Source organism: Phragmites australis, chromosome 17 (assembly GCF_958298935.1).
Source record: "Phragmites australis chromosome 17, lpPhrAust1.1, whole genome shotgun sequence".
In the NCBI taxonomy this organism is placed as follows: Eukaryota; Viridiplantae; Streptophyta; class Magnoliopsida; order Poales; family Poaceae; genus Phragmites; species Phragmites australis.
In genome coordinates, this window is record NC_084937.1 from 3,250,004 (window position 1) to 3,270,569 (window position 20,566).

Below are 20,566 nucleotides of genomic sequence, written 5' to 3' on the forward strand. Positions count from 1 at the left end.
ACCATACTTGGTTTTGTCCGTTAAAACTAGGTGTGACAGAGATGGTATCGGAGCCTGGTTGACTGTAGGATTGCAAGCCTACATAGAATAGTCATTCTAAGGTTTCCCTAGTTCGTCTAAACCCATCGAAGCTTTTTCTTAGTTCTCATACTTGTCTCTTGCTATCCATAAGGTTATTTCTTATATCCCATCTCCTCCTTTTTAGATGATTCGCCAGCTACTCACCGCCCGCAAGTCAACCGGAGGACGTCCACCCATTCTTCAACGTGTTCCAACCGAAGAGGAGATTGATGATCCAACTTTTCGTAATATGGACCCCTTTCCCGACGTCTATGAGAGTGATGGTCTTCACGCTGGACACCTTCCTCGTTTACTGTGGGGAATACTTTCTGGACTTGGACATACGCAGAAGCCAGTCTACAGGAGAGTTCAGAAGCAACACTCTGGATATGTAGAATAGAAGGTCAAAATCACTATCTATGACTACGAGTGAAGCCAAGATGAAGGTCTGGATGTTCGTCGAGTTGTGGGCATTCACTCAGCAATGGCCCCAAGAGCAACCTTCACCGCCGGTGTTCAAGATGCAGCTCGTCAAGCCATATCCTGTTTCGAGATCAATACAACACCAAGATGGTCAACTCTCCTTATGCATATTATCCCCGGTTAACTCGTGGAAGTAATGAACCGTTCGTGAAGCATCCCTTTGGAGAAAGCCCCAAGCTACGTGAACAAGTTGCGCTCACTATGGCCTTGGAAGATGAACTAGACCGTGCCTTATGGGAGTTGGGAGATGTTCACTAACACATTGCTTTCGTCACTACACTTCTCGAGGATGAACATGATGCCAACCAAAAAGAATCTGAAGATGAAGAAGAAGATCTATCTATCCACTTGCCCCTGTGCAAGAGGAACTGTCTCAACGCCCCGCCATAGATGAAGATGGATCAGTTGATTCCCCCCCCCCCTCAGGATCCCGCACTAGAGAGGAGTCCCAATAGTATAGTCTTTTAGTAGATTGTCTTAGCGTCATTAGAGTCGAGCGTCGATGTAATCGTTAAGGATAATAATATTACTAGTGTGAGAAATGTTATGGTGTTAAGTGTGTGATTTGGATCTTTTGTTTGAGTGTTGATGTGGGTTGTGGAATGCTTTGGCACCTTCTCCACAAATGCATCTAGCCGTCGTGTCCGAGACAAACTCCCAACGCCACCCTAGAGTCCCGACGCATCCCGAAGTCCCTCGACCTGCCTATATAGGTTCCAGCCCCCTTTTGTTCTCATCTCATCCCAAAGTCATCGAGTTCCGAGCCCTCTCCTTGAGATCCAAATCTTCGTCGCCGCCATTGTTGCCGCCACCGATCAACCTCGCCACCTTGCCACTCCAGTGCCGCCTTGCGCCTTTCGAGCTGCCCAATAGCTCCACCATTGACTGCCGAATCTGTTGCCGCTACCGTCTTCGCTTCCCAACTATCGGAGACCTCTCCCCGTCAAGCTCCCGAGCTGCTTCGGTACCCCTTCTATCATCGACCACCTTCCCGAGCCTCATCGCCTATGGCAAGCCTCAAATCGAGTTCCTCGAGTCCTCCTTGCTGTTTCCCTCCGCTCGCCATCGAGAACCGACACTAGCGATGTGGTCCGCGTCGTTCTCCGACGAGTCCACCGCCGTGAACCCCTCGGTTGCCACCGTCCCGATCCCCTTCGGCCACTCCCCTTTCCCTCAGCCGTCGGATCCAAAACCAGTGGCCCATATTAGATTAGAACTTACCCCTTCGGTAGCCAGTAGAAATCCATCACGTGTCATGCACTTAATCACAATCAGCACCTCAGACGAGTCAGGACGCCACCTCAGCTACACATCACTAGATCTAGCATAAGTGTCAGCCCATGTGTCATCCAATCAGCGTCTACGCGATAAAAGATGTTTTTCAGTGCAAAAATAATTTCAAATAATCCTGATAATTAGCAACTTTGCAAATAGACCCTGAACTTTTCTATAATTACAAAAAGAGCCCTATCTTTTTACACATAGGTCCCTGAACTTTTTCAAAATTACATATAGGTCCCTCCATTTTTACAAAAAGGTTCCTAAACTTTCTGTTTTATTCAAATTAGTCCTTTTATTTTATAAAATAAACCCTAATATTGTTTTAGTGTATCTTTTTCGTCGTAGCTCCGTTTTAAGAGATTCTTGCGCCATTAGATTCGTTTCACAGAGCTTTATCTTTCTAGATACGTTTTGTCTTGTTGTTCTTTTGTTTTGTGCTCAGTTCTTAGTGTGTTTGTTTGTGTGCTTTGCTGGTAAGTGTGCAACTAGTTGATAACGCTCCGGATCAATTTGAGGAACGTCAAGACCAGGAGCAAGAGTACACTGAGCAGCAGCAAGGAGAAGGCAAGTGTCCTTGATCATATTGAACCTATATTTTAAATATTTTGTTTTACAAAATTGCATGCAATGTCTGTCAACTTGATGGATAGTCACCTATGTTAGGGTGTACCTAGTTCTTCCTTTACATTCCTTGAAACCTAAGTGGTAGTTGATATGAGTTTTTTGGTAGATTTGCTTAGCCATGCTTTGGGATGTTGGGAAGTGTCTTATACATGTTTAGTGGATATATGTAATGGTAATGATGAACTTGTTAGTAACATGGAACCCTAGGATTTGGTCAAAGAGGTTGTTTGATTATGGTGGTTTATCTGGTGGGCTTGTGGATACGTCCAAGAAATTTGTTGGTTATTTTCCTTGTTGGTTTGATAATGGTGGTGGGCTTGTGGATATGTTCCAATCAGATATGTTAGATTGGTTATTTCATGTTGTATAGTCTTTGCCCAAGTGTCACATATAAGGACTGGTTCGTAGAGCGACAACCCAAGAAATACCGTACCAACCACGAGGCTAATATGGGTAAGGCTTAGCATATTGGTTAGACACATGGTTGGCATTCGTTGGAGTACCAGGACATAACCAATGGATAATGCCTCATAGTGATCTCCTGGTGGCACACCACTAGCGTGTGTTAAATGTGTCATGAACATAGCAACGTGAAAATCACGACTCGTGGCTAGAAGTTGGACAACCTTTGCAGAGTGTAAAACTGTTATAACAGTTGTGCCAATGGTTATGGGAGATTTGGATCCTCACATGATTAGTTGGTAATGGATGTGGGTTTGGTTTTGGTTTGGTTACAATACATGGAGTACTAGACGGTTATGGTATGCAAGGTGGGGAGCCTTGTATGCTGGGTATTGGATTGTATGGGTTACATTCACTTAATAATTATTTAATGTTTTTTGAGTCTAAATATCTTTTCTTACTCGCATTTACGCAAATATACCATCTGTTAGCCTGTTATTGTTGAAAGCCTATATATCATTATTTTCCGACACTTGCTGAGTACTCCATGTGCTCACCCTTGCTATCTCCACCAATACATATGCTGCTCAGTGGAAGACTTTCAAGATTTTCAAGACGATGACCTGGTGTTCTAGGAGTGTGTTCCCCAGCCAGTGCTTGTGTAGTGCTTGGTCGCCGATTCTTTCGTCCCGCTACCGTCGATTAGATGCTATCATTTAGTTATTAAAGTTGATAGGTGAAGTCTTTTTGTAAGAAGTAAATGATTGTAAGTTAAAATATTGCTTTTGTTACTTCACCTATAACGTCCTTATGTGTGTTAAACTTTCTGGATACATATAAGCCGTACTTGGTTTTGTCCGTTAAAATTGGGTGTGACATCGTATTTACACAAATATACCATGTGTTAGCCTATTCTTGTTGTAAGCCTACATATCATTATTCTCCCACACTTCCTGAGTACTCCATATGCTCACCCTTGCTATGTCCCACAATACATATGCTGCTTAATGGAAGACTTTGAAGATTTCCAAGACGATGAGCTGGCGTTCTAGGAGCGTATCTTCTGGTCGGTGCCTGTGGATTACTTGGTTGCTGATGCTTTCATCCCGTTGCCATCGATTAGATGCTATCCTTTAGTTATTAAAATGTTTAGGTGAAGTATTTTTGTAAGAAGTAAAGGATTGTAAGTTAAAGTATTGCTTGTGTTATTTCACCTATGACGTCCTTATGTGTGTTAAACTTCTTAGGCACACATAAGTCGCACTTGGTTTATCCGTTAAAATCTGGTGTGACAGAGGTGTTATCAGAGCCATACTGAATGTAGGACTGCAAGCCTAGATAGAATGGTTCTTCTAAGGTTTTTTCTAGTTCGTCTAAACCCATCAGAGCTTTTCCCTTAGTTCTCATACTTGTCTCTTGCTATCCATAAGGTTATTTCTTATATCCTATTTCTTCATTTTTTAGATGGTTCGCTAGCTACTCACCGCCCGCAAGTCAACCGGAGGACATCCACCCATTCTTCAACGTGTTCCAACCGAAGAGGAGATTGGTGATCTCACTTTCTGTAGTATGGACCCCGTTCCCAACGTCTATGAGAGTGATGGTCTTCACGCTGGACACCTTCCTCGCTTACTGTGGGGAATACTTTCTGGAGTTGGACATACACAGAAGCCAGTCTACAGGGGAGTTAAGAAGCAACACTCTCGATATGTAGAATGGAAGGTCGAAGTCACTATCTATGATTACGAGCGAAGCCAAAATGAAGGTCTGGATGTTCGTCGAGTTGTGGTCATTCACTCAGCAATGGCCCCAAGAGCAACCTTCACCGCCGGTGTTCAAGATGCAGCTCGTCAAGCCATATCCTGTTTCGAGATCAATACAACACCAAGATGGTCAACTCTCCTTATGCATATTATCCCCGGTGAACTCGTGGAAGTAATGAACCGTTCGTGAAGCATCCCTTTGGAGAAAGCCCCAAGCTACGTGAACAAGTTGCGCTCACTATAGCCTTGGAAGATGAACTAGACCGCGCCTTATGGGAGTTGGGAGATGTTCACCAACACTTTGCTTTCGTCACTACACTTCTCGAGGATGAACATTATGCCAACCAAAAAGAATCTAAAGATGAAGAAGAAGATCTATCTATCCACTCACCCCTGTGCAAGAGGAACTGTCTCAACGCCCCGCCATAGATGAAGATGGATCAGTTGATGTAATCGTTAAGGATAATAATAATGCTAGTGTGAGAATTGTTTTGGTGCTAAGTGTGTGATTTGGATCTTTTGTTTGAGTGTTGGTGTAAGCTATGGAATGCTTTGGCACCTTGTCCACAGACGCATCTTTATTATCTATATAATATAACACAGTTGGGTTTCCTTAGTTAAATCCTTTCCAGTCTCGCTTATCTACTCATATCCCTCTTTCCAACCCTAATCAGATGGTTAACACAAGGAGGAGCATCAATACCCACGTGGAGAACAACAGCAACCAGAATCCACCCCCGCCCCCTCCAACGACCTTGGAACAACAGATGACTATGTAGACTCAGATCTTGCAAGCTTTAGCCCAAACCATGGTGCAGATGCAGCAACAACAACCAAATCATGTCCTCAACCGTATCAACCATCAAGACTTAGAGAATTCAAGAGAACTCAACCCACAGTCTTCAGTCATGCAGTAGAACCTATGGATGCAGATGATTGGTTGAAGGACATTGAGAGGAAGCTACAAGTTGCACAATGGAATGGCAGAGAGATGGTTCTTTATGCTTCGCACCAACTCGCCGGTCAAGCCTTGGACTGGTGGGAAGCATATTACGCCGCACATGATAATTCAACAGCTATTATTTGGATGTAGTTCAAATTCAGTTTCTGCACTCATCACGTGTCATAAGATCACGTGTCATCAGGAGATGTCCGTCTGAAGAAGAAGGAGTTCATGAGCCTGAAGCAAGGACCAATGACTGTAAGGGAGTATGTGACCAAGTTTACTCAGTTGTCTAGGTATGCTCCAAATGAAATGGATACAGATGAGAAGAAGCAGGAATGCTTTCTGGAAGGTCTGAATGATGCCATAGAGTATGCCCTACTTCCTCCAGAGTTCCCCAATCTCCAAGCAATGATGAACAAAGCTTTAGTGGTTGAACACAAGCGCCGTCAGCTGGATGAGAAGAAAAGGAAGATGTCTTTCCAAGGACAAGGAGGCAACACACGTTCCCGTGTGGCAACTCAAATGTCTCTACAAGGCCCTATGTTCTGTTCCAACAATCAGTACAGGACTCAGTCACAAATCCCTGTTCAGCGCTCCAACTTTTAGACACCCCGTTCAACTCCACCAACTACTCCTCAAGTCAAGAATAGCCTAGCTTGGCCCAAACAAAGGATGCTTCTACTGTGGAGAGGAAGGGCACCATGTGAATAAATGCCTTAAGAAGATGCAGGATCTGGCCAAAACCAGTAACACACTAAGGTCAACTCCAGTCCCAGCTCAGTCATGCAGTGGAAGTCAGAACCCTGGTCAGAACAATCATGGACAATAGAATTACATTCATGGGAATGTCAACCATGTCACAGTAGGAGAAGCACGCGATGATCAGGATGTGGTGTACGGTATGTTCCTCGTCAATTCTCAACCTGCATCTGTTTTGTTTGATTTTGGAGCTTCGCATTCTTTCATAACTACTCAGTATGTTGCAAAGCATGATTTGCCTATGGTTATGATGAAGAGTAATATGCTTATTAGCTCTCCTGGAGGCTGATTGAGGGCAAAGTATATGTGTCCTAGGATGCAGACCCCTCATCTGGAAGAAGCAGAAAATCCTCCGATGCAGAACGATGGATGATCAGAGAGGCAACATCCAGGTTGAACTCGCAGGCAATCTAAGAGACCACCTGCTGTGGCAAAACTTTTGGCCTGTTGCTAATCACTGTGATAAGGACCGCTCGCCACAACTCCTCTTCCACACGTGCGATGCTCTCCGAGCGATCCAAAATGCAGCGATCAACGGGGGGAGGATCGGGTGCTGGTGAAGAGGAAGACGCATGCACCATGGAGCTGGCAGAGAGCCACGGGCATCCCGACCATCATTCACCGGAGGAGGGGGTGGAGCATTGCCACTGTTACGCGTAGGAGGGCAACGCTCATGAAGCCGTCAACACGAGCGCCCACTTGGCTCCCCAGTAGTGCATGAAGCAGCTTGCATACCATCACCTAGAGCGGCCGTCATAGAAGGCGAAGGGCGAGACACCATAAGTGGTAACACCGGGGGGGGGGGGCAAATGATGCTAAACCAAACGTCAAGTCTCAGCACCCTGGACACTGGAGGATGACAGCGCTAGAATAGAGCACAGAGGGCGAGCTGCAAGCGTTCAGAGCTCCGAAGGGGATAGACAACACCAAATCGGATGCCTAAGTCCAGAACATGGAGCGCCAGAGGACAGCAGTGCCGTGGTAGAAAGCAAGCGCGCACAAGAGGAGCGGTGCCCAATGCGAGAGAACAGAAGCAGCGGGAGCTTAGACGGCACTGAGCGTGTGAGGAACCGTCCAAATAGTATTCTAATTAATCATCAGGAGGATCATTATTCATAATCACAACCTCGACGATTAACCAGAATACCATTCCGGTAGTCCCGGCACGTGTTTTGTGCCCAGGATCGGAACACATGCCTTCCAACTCAAATATCACAACACAGTTTAATAGTGAGCAAATAATTAAACTGGATTACCATTATTAAACATGCAACTGCTTCCACAATTTACAATAAAAGAGGAACAACAACAGCTAAGCAGCGGAAGAAAAACCTATACAACAAAAGAATATGGAGCCGTATGCCCTTAGGCTCCATACCACAAGCGCCGGAGTTCGGAGTAGAAGGTGCTACTCCTGCCCGCCACCCTGATTGGCAGGCACAAAGTAGCCGAACACAGCCTCTTCCTCGCCAACCTGCGAACCTGAAAGCAACTTAAGGGCAGCACCCCTTAGTACGAAGGTACTAGCAAGTCTTACACAATATGAGTATATATATTCTCGACTCCAAGGATCATGCATTTGAAGCTGTAGCAAGGATTAAGACATGTTTAAGTTCATTAAGCAGTAAGCAACCTAGACTCTAGGTGTAAGCAACTGACTTAACCAACCACCAAAACCCTGCCAACCAACTGATCAGAACAGATATATGAACAACAAGTGTATAAAAGCAAACCATTCCCACCAAACCACCAACCACATACCGACCAAACCACCCCAATCCAACCATGCCACAGCCCACATCGAAACTCTACGACCAAAACATGGTCGCTCGGTGGAGATAAGCGATAGCGATGCTCATGACCGAGAGCGCGGCAGTTCGAACTGATTATACACCCTGCAGGGGATACTCCTGGACCCACACGACACAGGGACCATACGGCTTGTGCCACCCGCTAAGATGCACACAAGGGGGTACCCGTGACAAACTTTCCCAACCAGGCCCAACCATGTGGATCAACCATAGCTCGGCGAGACGGTATTAGAACTACTCCCCGAGCAAACTAATACCGCTAAAAGCCCGGACTCACACCGTCTATGACGAGGCCCACATGACCACGTCTGCGAAGGTAATCAGCTCGCCTACCATTATATCAGCATGTGGTGAGTAAGGTATGTGCTAAAGCCGACTACACCGATGATCGGTGCTTAACCGGTGCAAGCGGTCTACGGTGTCCGGGTTCCCTCCCCGAACTGCCTGAGGACTCCTCGTGAGCAGATGACACCCCTAACACCGCCCACACCTCGTCTCAACTCACCACTCACCAAACCGACTCATCATCAACACAACCATAAGTGTGAACAAGTAATAAGTCCTAGGCTCGCGACAACGGTGGACGCCGTCGTCGACTTCTACCGGAAAACCTAAGTACCACTAAGCATAGCGAACTAAAATTAGACCTCGATGACACCACTAGGCTCCTAGGAACAACACATGACACGTGACCGAAATGGGATAATGCATCGGCATAGGTTCTACCCGACTCAGTACTCGACACATGCAATGTATACATAAGCGTAGATAACATATTAAATTTTTAAGTAGACACGATGCAATATGAACGATGCTTGCCTTGCTGCCCTGGATCAGAAAGGTGGGACGCCTCACGATCGCCCACGGCCTCCGGGATCGACGGATCGGCGTTCACTATAGAGAGCAACGCATGCAATGTAATGAGCATGTATGAAATGCGACCATATAAGAAAAATATGCTCCACAATACATGACAATATTTTTCCCAGATCACACTATCCAAACCAGAATTTTCCAAGTGGTCTCATAAAGTTTGGAGTTCGTACGAATTAACTACGAATTTTACAAGCTATCAGCTATCAGGAAAGCCTGATAAACCGTGCTCGGGGTGCCCGGGGATGAACAGTACTCGCGCGGGTACTCGGGATAAACAGTACCCGGGAGTGATGTGGTGAACAGTACCGGGGGGTGCTCGGTGAACAGTACCCCCGGGTGCTCGGTGAACAGTACCCAGGGGATGAACAGTATCCGGGGGTGTTCGGGTGAACAGTACCGGGAGTGATGTGGTGCTGTGGTGCTCGGGTGAACAGTACCGGGTGCTTGGGTGAACAGTACTTGGGCGCTACAGTAAAATCAGTCTCGTGCAGCTCCAGAATAGCAGCTATTACGAAAGGAAAAACTAGGCTAAACTAACATGGGAGTCTCTCTAAATCAAAGGTAAAAATGCCTAGAAGGGTGTACAGGGTCTAGACTTTGCTCAACCATCTAGCAACATGATTCCTAACTCAAATCCACATAAATCCTCATTTGTTCCCAGACTGAAGAACTTTGCAACCCTAGTTCCAGATTCAAGATCTATCCAACCAAAATTGAGCATACTTGCCATGGGAGCCTAGCAGACTCACCCAAGGTCCTTTGCTGAGATTGGTGACCGCCAGTTGAAGGAGGAAACGACGGAAAATGGCTCGGAGAAGAGTGGAAAAACTGCTGCTTCCTTGCTTCACCCAAAGAACACCAAACAAGTTCAGAACTAGCTCGAATTCCTTCGGGGAAACTGAAAATGAATTGGATGGACGAGTAGTCCTTGAGCTGGTGGTCACGTGAGTACCACATACGTACCTTGATCTTGCTCTCAGAGGTAGGGATCCAAAAGGGGAAAAAAAGGGAGCCTAAGAGAGAGAGTGAGAGACAGCCAACTCCAACTTGCTTCCTCAAAAAGCCTTATCTGGTGGAGCGGGTGAGTAGTACGTATGGGCAAGTTTCTTCTTTTTAGGGGGAGAGAGAGTGTTGTTGCCCAGCTATAGAGAGATATTTTCCACCCAAGTGGGCCCCATTTACCTCGAGGAAAGTCCAGACTTACTTCTAGCTCCTTTATTTCTCTTAGTTTTCCTTCTCCCACCTCATTGATTCAAAGTGAAGTGCTCCAGTGACCCAAACTGGAACATGAGGCTGAAATTGCATGTTTTAGGATTAAAACACACAATTACGGATTTCAGGACGTGACAGAGCGGCACAATGCGATGTCGAAAAACAATTGAAACACTTCCCACGAAGGTTAGCAGGGACATATGAGCGTGGCCGGTGCGGTGGGAACAAGATGCCAACCGTCCGTGTCTGGACTAGATCTCAACATAGAAGACCGGTGTAGCCAGAGTGGATGGCGGGCCGGGAAGGAGGCGCACATAACATCGAGAGAGAACGAGGGTGGCGCAGAGCATAAGGAGATACAACGAGGTTTCGCAAGAGCCAGAACCCTCATGGCAGCAGGAGCAGCAATCGAGGAGGCCGAAGAGATCACCACATCCCTAAAGGAGGCGACGACAGAAGGATGCCATCCCTAGATCGGGCTGTCGGAGTCGGGTGAGGAGCCGTCATCACGCCACCGAGACTCTTTGGACCGACCCGCTGGGAAGAATGGTTGTGCTTGTGGCGACAGCGGAGAAGGAGGAACCGGCGCCAAAGGGGAGGGAGAGACAGACTCTAGAGGAAGGCCTGTTCGAGCAGTGGTCGCCGGGCCCGGAGTAGGCGCCGGCGTGGGGTTGGTGTGGAGAGAAGCGCTAGAGGTGAGCAGACAGGAGAGGGAGCGGAACGGGCCATCATTCATTCCCTGTTTTTATTTTGACCAGAACATTACACAAAACTTTTAGAATGCCAATTTATTTCCCCTATACTTCTGCAGTATGATTTTGAACAAAAGTTTAATGGCAAAATTATGGAGGGAAAAATCAGGAAAGTTATATTGTTCATAAGATCCTGCTTTTACAGAGATATGCTCTTTAATGCCTGAAAAAGCTTACTGTCCTGCTAACTGTGGTTGCTTGCTTAGCTGTGATTAATTCTCTATAGATGCTAATGCAATTTAATTTATTTCAGAATCTGCATATGTTGAGATGGGGTCTATTAGTATGTAGAACATGAATTACAGATTGTTGAAGGAAAATTACATGAAGCTCAGCAGGTGTGATTCTCTTATTCTTATGAGTATTAATTTGTGTGCTTTAGTCAACATATTCTTTGAGCTTTTATTATGAGGTCATATTGTTACAAAATGACTGCCACAAGTCTGGCAAAGTTATTAAAAATCTGAACCAATGATACCTCTGTCAGAGGCTAAGACAAGTGTTGCAAACTAGTTGTGACAATAAACCAGACACCTACCGATGTAAGTGTGTGGCCTGTGGCGACTAATGTTAGATGCGACAAAGTTAGGCTTCAACCCATGCACCCTCAGTGTCAGAGTTTGCTCTTCCTCTTGCTATTCATCCAACGTCGAGGCATCTCTTGTTTTGATCACAGTTAGATCCAAGGAAAGTGAAGAATTTGGCGTTTGGTGGTAGTGCCGCATGAGGGAATCAGTTCATGGAGAAAAGTGGAAGAGGATGGGGATATAGAATTAGCTCGGCGGAGAGGCCCAGTCAAGTCTGAGAAGGGGCAACTGCAGTCTTTGAACCAATATAATACCATAGGAAATAAGGCATGCTGTCTTTTGACTATCAGTGATTTGTTTTTGAAAATTAATCTAAGCGATATAAGGACCAGCTTGGAATTTGTTAAGAACAAAAAATCTTGTCTGGAATTCATACTAAGAAAACGAAATCAAAGTAACTTTTGGAGCAAAAAGTATCAGTCAAATCGAGCCAAGTATGTTATGTGTATACCCTATGTTATGGCTTGGATATAGAAGGGATAGATAAATATGAGGATGTAGAACAGTAAGGGCACAGAGAGCAGATGTTACGGCATACCCAACATTCTCTGTAGGTCCAGGTTGGCTGTTAGTATATGGGCCTGGCAGAAGCAAAGTAAAGCATTTTAGCGTGCGAACAGTATGCGCGATTACTGTAGCACGCACCAAGCCATTTAGGTGAAAGATTATCTCTTAAATTGGTTCGATACATGCATACCCCGTAATTTGCTAGTCAATCATGTTTGTTGCATAACTTTTAGGATTCCTTGTTTAGATATTGTTTCTTAGTGGTCAAGTCGCTAGGATGGGATTGTATCTCTTAGGCAGTAAGTAAACTGCCACGGCTGTTGTGGCTGGTTGCACCATTGCTAATGTAGGCCATGACGTTTCTTCCCTCCTCGCAATACAGCTCATTCTCGAATCTTAGCTTAAATAAAGGCGCACGTTCGCTGCAATCTCTCAAATGTTATAGGCAATCTCATGTGTAGGTCTCTTGGGTTTTGCAGCTTGATGATAATGCACAGGGGCTATGTGAAGCCTGCAATAGATATGGTTTCATTTTATTTTATTTTTTACATTTGAGTATTAGTTCTCCAGAAAAAAATATCTTTTCCCACTCCTTGGATCACTTATCTCTTTGCTTCCACCTGATAAACAACCTTCTCTCTTTTGCCACTCCCATCAGGTCTGTGCCATTAAATCTCCTTTGCTTACATGGTAAAATTTACTTGACACTTGTTCCGCTCATGGTACTTATTTCATTGGATGTTTGAACCTTACCAGGAGAAGGCTCACTATGAAGATGTTATGGAAAAGAAAGTTTTAGCTGTTATTAAAATGGCTGAATCTTCAGCTGCTTTGTCAGGTTATTGTTCAGTCACTGGCAATACGCCTTTGTTCAAGCCCTTTCCTTTTTCTTTGTTTTGGGTTAGGTTGCACCATCAAAAGATCATACATTCTAATTGTAATTTAGCACCCTTGTGTTTGAACGGTGCATAACTTCCTTAGTAGAGATATAGTATTGTGCATAGCTATTAAGTGCCATGGAAGGTTGTCCACTGAACGCTGCTGTACTAAACAGCAACTTTATCTTAACATTTACAAAAAAAAAGAGATTTATATTACAGTGATTTGCTCAGTTTTGAAATATACCACAGATGTTGGGCTTGGAAAAATCCGCGTTAAGCATTTCCAGTTACTAGACATATCAAATATCTCTTGTGACCTCAGTTCAGCTTCTGCTTTGAATTTCAATTTGATAAATGGGCTTATTTGACACTCACATGTCCAGTAATGACTGTATATTCTGCTGTAGGAGTACTTAGAGAAGGCTTCAAAAATATGCTCTGAGAGTCAAGTGGAAGCTCTGGGGGGGTGTTGCCGGATCCACCCTAGAACAAATAAGTGCTCGTATTAATAAATTAAATCAGAGATTTCAGGAAGAAAACAGAAGGTCTGCAACCAATTGCTTGCTCATTTCTGCAGAATAAATAAATAAATAATATGAGATCTGTTTTTTCCTAAAAAATATCTGAGCAGATATACCGAGACCATTGATGATCTGAGAGCATTGCATGACAAAAAGGGACAGAAAATCTTAAGAAAACAACTAATGTATGTAGGTTTTAGGGACAAATTAAATGTAAGTACAGTACAGTTAGATATGACGGCATCTTTGTTTCTTTTAACTCTATATGGTGCTTGAAAGGCTTAATTTTATTCTTGGGTTGTGATTTTGTAACTACTGTTTAATTTTTTGGTTGTAGGTGCATGCAATTTGATCCCATATCGCATGTCTCATGCAATGTTCTAGTATTGTTGTGTAGGCATGTTCAATTAATGATAGTGGTGTGTGATATATTAGGTAGACATGTATAATGCAATCATAGTGGATATGTTTTCAGCCAAGTTCAATGAGCACCTGGGAAAGAAAGGTATCAGTGGGCGCATCAACCTAGATTATAAGAATAAAGTTCTGTCTGTTGAGGTGAGTTGTTTTCACAAAATCTCCTTTCATCTGAATGTATACAGATCTGGTTTTGGAGCAATCTATAACAGTTTATGGTGTCCGATGTATAGATCACAATGCCTCAAGATGCATCTCGTGATACCGTTAGAGACACTAGAGGACTTTCAGGTAGTTTCTGCTTCTAATAGTCTTAGTTGTAAGATTATATCGTCCAATTTTATTTATTCTTCAGAATACTGATAAAGAAATACCCAGAAATTATAATTTGTTTTGCTTAGTGTTCTCCAGTTGCAGAGCTTTTATTCATGCTATCTATTTCTCTAGGTGGAGAACGATCTTTCTCAACGCTTTGCTTCACCTTAGCTCTTCAAGGAATGACAGAAGCACCTTTTAGGGCCATGGATGAGTTTGACGTATTCATGGTAAGCAATCAGATGACCTTGGTCAGTTTCTTTGTCCAGTTAAGGACAGACCAAACTTTATAAATTGGTGGCATCTGAATTGGGCAGGATGCGGTGAGCCGCAAAATAAGCTTAGACACCCTTGTAGATTTTGCTGTTGCACAAGGGTTGCAATGGATATTTATAACCCCTCGCGACATCAGGTCTGTCAATGCAATCTCATATAGCTGTTTGTTTTGAGCTTTATTCCATTTCGTAACTGCATCAACTGCTGTTCATATCTGTCTTTTTCTCAGCATGGTGAAGCCTGGAGATCGGATTAAGAAGCAGCAAATGGCTGCTCCTCGTGGTTGACCACCGTCGTGTTCAGCACCTTGTATTTTGAACAAGATTTGGTCGCTAGGCATCAGCAGTTGCATTGCTATTTGAGAGTGATCCTTGATGTATTGCGATGTTAATGAGTGACTGATGTCTGTCTTGAAGATCCTTGGACCTCGAAACGAACCAATTGTGGTCGCAGGTCTTTCAGCAAGTTAGTCCGCATAGTTGGAACAGCTGAATGGAACTGTCAGCATGATCCCATATATACGATGATCCCTTGTGGTCGAATGGAACAGTTGAAAGTATGCGGCGAAGGATGCCATAGACACGACCCCATTTTCTCTAGCAGTCAAGCAAATCCATTACCATGTCGTTGCGTTAGCCATTACCCCAGTAGGACATTTGGATTCTTGCACTACCAAATAATGTAGTGCTAAAGAATAACTGAAATCATGTAGCCTGTAATCCTCGCGGTTCTAATTGCTTTGGGTTGGGTTACTAAGGCCTCACGACAACATATCCTCCTTCAAAGTGGTACTTAGGATTCTGCCTACCTAGGTTTAGTCTTAGACTTGGTATGGGTGTTCATATTCTTTATGAGATTAAATTTTAGATAAGAATACATGTATATGTGAGTATGTTTAATGGCCAAAACGTGATACGCGGGGGACGTTTTTTTAGCCTATTTAATACTAATATTTTAATAACAGTACGTGGGGATCTAAAATTTCAGTAAGTAGCTCCTTTTGTCACGCCAAGAGCTTTGGTGTGACTCCCGACTTAATCACGCCAAGTATCCTAGTGTGACCGAGTTACCACGCTGGCGGTCGCCTGGCGTCGTGCCACGCGGCGTGCCGACGTGGCAGACCTGTGTCGCGCCAGCGAGCTAGCGTGACTTCGATCATGCCACCAGCTTTGGTGTGACATAGCTCATACAGGGGGGCGCCGTGGCCCTTCTCTCCCCACCTGTGTCGCGTCAAGGGGGCTGGCGCGACTCCTGTCAGCCACCCCCTTTGGCGTGACACAGCTGCATACAGGGGGGCGCCCTGGCCCTTCTCTCCCCACCAGCTTCTTCTTCCTCACACACACGCGAGCAGCAGAGACGCCCACGCGCTGTCGATGCCCTCCCCCCTCCATTCTCCACCGATTTTGGACTCGATTCGAAGGGGATTTGAGGGGGAAGTGTCCTAGGAAGGTAGCTCCTCTAATCCCTCCAAGTATTTTTGTTGTTTTTGGTTTACATTATTAGTTCTTGGTTAGTTAGGGTTTAGACTATGATTTTGTTGATCTATGAAATTTGTACGTTTCAGTCTAGATCGGAGCTCATATATCGTGCTATGTATGTATAGTACGTTACTATACATACATAGCACGATATAGCAACGTACTATACATACATAGCACGATATAGTAACGTACTATACATACATAGCACGATATAGTAACGTGCTATAGGTTACGATAGGAGGGGTTAGTGAGGAGGAAAGGTTTTTGAGGCATAATTTTCTAAGATTTTAAGATTTCTATTTCTAGGGGATGACTAGACTATCTAGGATTGCGCTTTAGGTCGATATGGCTTTGATACCATCTCTATTGGAGATCGGTTCAAGAAACAGTCTAATCTTTACTATGTATTGAGTTATGAATCAACATCAACATACAATGACTTCATAGATGATAACAAAACAATATCAATGACCTAAAAGCATAAATTCATTCTTACAGCAAGGACCAAAAAAACCCGTAGCAGAATCTAAGCAAAGCCTTGAGATCTTTTGGGAAACTTCATAGGTAATTGATGAAGAACACACCCTATAATGCACAATCTTATGCGAAGTCATTAAAATCTTCCCTGATTACGCAGCATGTGTTTTATAACAAGTATGAGTACATGATGTACTCTGCAATTTATGGTAAAAGTATATATGGGGCTTAAATCAAGAATAAGGCTAATAAGGGTTCATTTTGTAGAAAAGCAGAATTTATTTAAGAACAAGTAAAAGCAAGTAATTAGATTAAATGAGCAAGTATTTAACCAAAGTCAAGATTCCCACCATCATGACCTACTACGATTCCAACCATCCAAACCAAAGGGTCCAATCACCTTTCCTTGTCAAAGGATACTGTGACGGTCCAAATTTTTTAAACATATAATTAAACATTCATGGGCATCATTAGCATCATATTTAATTGTTTGAGCAATTTTTGACATGCAATTTAAACTTAAACATAAACTGTTAAAATTAATATTAGTGATGTATTGTGAAGGAGCTCACAAATTTACTATGTAACATAGGGTTGCAAATAATTTTAGAAATTAGTCCATGCCATATAAAGATATTAATGAATTTTCCTAAATTTTTGGGATTTACTTAGAAGCTTTAAAAATCTGTGCAAGTTAGAAATGGTTGTATATTTGAAGAATTTTCGTTCAAATTTGGTTTAGGATTTTTGGGTCAAACAAGCTCAAAAGGGTTGCACATGAATTATAATTTCACACAAAATTTGTCCCATAATAATTTGACCTTGGGAAGACCGGGTTTGGATCAGATCAGAGGAGGGGAGATTTTTCACTGATTGGCTACTGTTCACCAAGGGCCCACTCGTCACCCTCTTCGCTCTCACTGCCTCTCAGCTACTCTGCTCTCTAGTCGGCCGCCGTTTTCGTTGACCGGCGAAGTCAGCCAACACACCACACCTCCAAGTCACATCACCGGCCACCGAGGTGCTTCACTCGAGTTTGGCCACCAGCCTTACCCCCGGCCCACTCTCTCTGCTCAGTCTCTCTTCTCTCTCTTGCTCTCACTCGGCCGGACTCCAGAGCAGAACAGAGCAGAGCATAGCATAACAGTACTCCGCCAACCAAATTCACTGCGCCCGAGCCCCAATCCGATGAGCACGAGCTCAATTCGACTAGGCCCAAGCTCCATGGAACCTCCCCCGAGCTTTCCCCTCTGGAATTGCCACCGGGCCGTCGCGCCGCCCCTCATCTTCCTCGGCTCTAGCGCCTTCACTCTACCCCTCATCGACGCAATGCCGATCTGAAGCTCCTCTGCTCCAGCCAACTGCGCGGTGAGCTTCACCTCGCTCACCTGTTCCTTACGTGCGTTTTTGTTTTCCTTTGGCATGTCATCGGTGCATCTTCCCTCGTGCGCTTGTGTGTTGCCGTCTGCATATGCTCGCTGCCGACCGAGCCGTAGCCGGGCTCGTCGGCCAATAGGCATGCTGTTGGATCTGCATGCTCATGTAGATGCTGTAGGTGCCTTCAGTCGGGCCGATTGGGCCGCTGTTCATCGTCGGTGCATCAGACCGCCACCGCCACCGTGCTCTGCCGCTGGCCTGAAACGCCCCAGGTTACCCCCGGTGCTTAAAACCATTATTATACCAGTCCCTAGATCAGTCGTTGGTAAATAAGAGTCATACAACATGGGGAGTAGTGAGAATGATCCACCATCCCAAAAATAAATAAATGATTCCTACGATCAACAGTATCCACATTATTAGAGTGCACAATAGGAACAACATGAAGGCATGCCACTCCACAGGCAACTTGGGGGCGAGCACGATCAAGACCTACTCATCAGCCTCACCGTCTACTTCGGTGAAGTCCGAATCGTCCTCTGAAAACACACAAGCAAGAGTAAGTACAAACGTACTCAGCAAGTCCCAACCTTTGCCCTACGGTAAGGGTATAAATAAATGCCTATGATATCGACAAGAAATAAGTTGTAAGATTTATCTTTACAGAAATGCCAAGTTTACATATGCAAGGGGGTATTTTCCACAAATGGTTTTGTCAAAGCGTCATATTAATATTCTTCAATGAAGGGGGTTCAGCCGTAGTAGAAAGTCATCGGGGCCCAAGTTTTAATGCTGCCAAACTCCCCGTTCACAGCAACCCACGGCACACTGCTGGACCTATTTTCCATAAACGGGCACACCTTGCCCACACACTCACCAAGGAAACACACACAAACCAAACTTGTTGCTGTTACTGAACCATAGTTCGTCCATGACCATGGACATGGCTATTTGAATAGTTTAACCTCTGCAAAGTTGTATACTTTACCCACAAGCTAAGTTTGGCACATACCACCATCGTGGTAGTGTGACTCAACAAAGCCATTACCCACCATAGCATCACCTCACTAGCCGAATACGGGAGCTAACCAGAGGTTCCTGGCCTTTAACTAGGTCTCCAACCGGGTCACCAAGTTTGCACTTGCTCTATGGTATCCCGTTGCACAACTGCCTCCGGACAACCAGTTGACTAGCTGGTGAGGTTTAGACTAAGCCCTGCCACATACAGGGTCGAGTGGCTGCACTGTGAAGACTAGGTAGGATGTCACATCAACTCGGTCTTTAAACGAGCCAAGGCAAACATCTCCTCATGGAGACTGCCACATAGGCAGCGCTTGAACTCCCCAGGCGTTTCCAACGGAACCCTGATTTGCCCCAGCTCTAACCAGTTTTCAGTTGTTATCAATTTCCAACAAGTTTTCCCATCCCACAACTCACGCAACACCAAAGCACCAAGTTTCACCCATTTCGTAAAACTAACACTGATTACACATGAAGTAACAGCAAAGTATACAATCCTAAGCATACTATTATCAAAGTAATCTTCTTAGCATAATTAAAGAAGCCGAGACGAATATCTAAGTTTATGAAGATTATATTCAGGATGGTAACAAATAGGCTGGCTAATCTATAGTAGGTCATAACTAGGTCAACAGTTTAAATCATGCAATTAAGTAATACTTCATGCCATTAATCTGTGAAAAATGGCTGCTACGGGTTGTGGTGATAAAACTAGGTTCAATATGATCAATAGGGAAACAGATTGAGACTTACCTTCATTGAAGTCCTCAAAAGGGTCCTACTCGAAGTCTTGCGTTACCGGCTCCTCCTCCCCCTCCTCGAACTCTCCAGTTTCTAAAACACGATACACAAACAACAACATGACACACCAGTAAATACAAATAAACTATAAATAAATTTCAAAACAATAATAAATTGGTATGAATAGATAGATCTTCAATTTAGAGAATATTGGTGGAAGAATCGTTGAAATCGGAGTTGAAATGGAGGAGGAACATGCTTTGGAAGTTGGTCAGGAGTTAAATTCAAGAAAAGGAAAAAGTGGAACATTCCCTAGAATATTCCATGGAAATTGGTTTTTCGGTAAAAAGAGAAATGGTACTGTGCTATGGTAATGTTCATTTAGGTTGAAACTGTGCTAGGCTGGGCTCCTTAGGCCGCTGGGCTGGCTAATGCTGGGCAGCTATTGGGCCAAGGCGGCCCAACTCGGCCTAGGAGGGGGGTGACGGTTAGTGAAGATAACGTTACAACTGGGCCCACTTGTTGGATTACACACAGAGATAGAGGGGACGGTAAGCAACGATGGGGAGATGGCGGAGGATGGCACCTTGGCTGGGAAGCGCGGGAACAGCGGCACGGGCTGCTCACGGTGGTAGCTCTTCAGAGAGCTTTACGCCGGTGGCTACAGGCCTTGGATTGGAATGAGATGTGGGCCAGGATGTCCATCTTGGTATGTCGGAGCTGGTGATGGGGCATGTCATCATTGGCGGTGGCTAGGATAGTGTTAATGCCTCGCCGGATTTGGGAGTGGTGACGGTTGACAGGGGAAACACATGAGGAGTGGATTTGGCTTGGGATTCTGGGCGTTGGGAGCATGTGTGTGGTGCGGGGAAGGGGTAGCCATGCTTGGTTTGGCCGGTGGGGCGTTGACAGTGGCCAATGATATGAGAGGAGGTGCAGTGGCCATTGTAGCATGATGGAAGCTTGGGAGAGGGGCGAAGATGTTGGATAGGGAGGC

The 20,566-nt window shown here is 44.7% G+C and overlaps 1 pseudogene; it reads left to right on the top strand.

Annotated features, from left to right (window-relative positions):
* The first annotated feature begins 1,627 nt into the window (after positions 1-1,627).
* LOC133897844 (structural maintenance of chromosomes protein 6A-like) lies at positions 1,628-14,760 on the top strand (annotated as a pseudogene).
* Positions 14,761-20,566: the final 5,806 nt, after the last annotated feature.